This window comes from Tachyglossus aculeatus, chromosome 4, assembly GCF_015852505.1.
Source record: "Tachyglossus aculeatus isolate mTacAcu1 chromosome 4, mTacAcu1.pri, whole genome shotgun sequence".
NCBI lineage: Eukaryota > Metazoa > Chordata > Mammalia > Monotremata > Tachyglossidae > Tachyglossus > Tachyglossus aculeatus.
Window position 1 is genome coordinate 4,052,552 of NC_052069.1, and position 1,017 is coordinate 4,053,568.

The 1,017-nt window shown below is 47.0% G+C and overlaps 1 non-coding gene across 1 annotated transcript; it reads left to right on the forward strand.

Annotated features, from left to right (window-relative positions):
* The first annotated feature begins 640 nt into the window (after window positions 1-640).
* Window positions 641-778, forward strand: LOC119927474. Its single transcript, XR_005450473.1, has one exon. It is a non-coding gene; the product is annotated as a small nucleolar RNA SNORA7 (small nucleolar RNA).
* The last annotated feature ends 239 nt before the right edge of the window (window positions 779-1,017 follow it).

Below are 1,017 nucleotides of genomic sequence, written 5' to 3' on the forward strand. Positions count from 1 at the left end.
TGTGGGCAAGCATCATGTTTAACTATTGTACTTTCCCAAGCTTAGGGCAATGCTCTGCAAACAGAGGATTGCAATCTCCTTGAAGGCAGTCATCACGTCTACTATCGTACGATCCCAAGTTTAGTACAGTGCTCTTCAAACAGTAGTAAGTTCCTCAAGGACGGTGATTACATGGACAAACTCTCCTAAAATGCTCTGAAAACAGTAGGTTGCTCTTGAAAAACGTCAATGAATGGAATTTTCAGAGGGCCGATTCAGAGCAGAGAACTCTACTTAGGCCTCGGGACAGTGCAATAGAGAAGCAGGTGGCACAGTGGAAAAGAGCCCGGGCTTTGGAGTCAGAGTCATGGGTTCAAATCCCATCTCCACCAATTGTCAGCTCTGTGACTTTGGGCAAGTCACTTAACTTCTCTGTGCCACAGTTCCCTCATCTGTAAAATGGGGATGAAGACTGAGAGCCTGCCGTGGGACAACCTGATGACCTTGTAACCTCTCTAGTGCTTAGAACAGTGCTTTGCACATAGTAAGCGCTTAATAAATGCCATTAAAAAAATTAGGAGATATGATCCCCACCCCTGAGGAGTTTACAATCTAGCAGATGGTTTCAGAGCTGAAATAAATCACAGGTAAGGAAAGGAATACCCTCTCAGGGTCGCACCTGGAGAGTCCCCAGTCCTCTACCAGTCTCGACTATGGGAGGGAGAGTCAAGCAGAGTACTGTCCATGCCATTCCTGGCTTGGGCAATGGCTAACGAGTGGCAGGCCATCTGCTACAAGTCAAGACTCCCCTGTGCTGGGAGACAGTCGAGGGCCGAGACTCAAGTTTACTGCGTGGAAGAAGGCAATGGTCAACCACTTCTGGATTTTTCCCCAGAGAACAATATGGATCCACTACCAGAAAGATGGCAGATGGAGAGCGGGTCATTCTGGGAGAGATGTTTTTTTGGCATCACTATGGGTCGACAGTATAAGACAAGGGAAAGGAACAGAGTTTAAAGTTGTGTACTTATGGGTTGT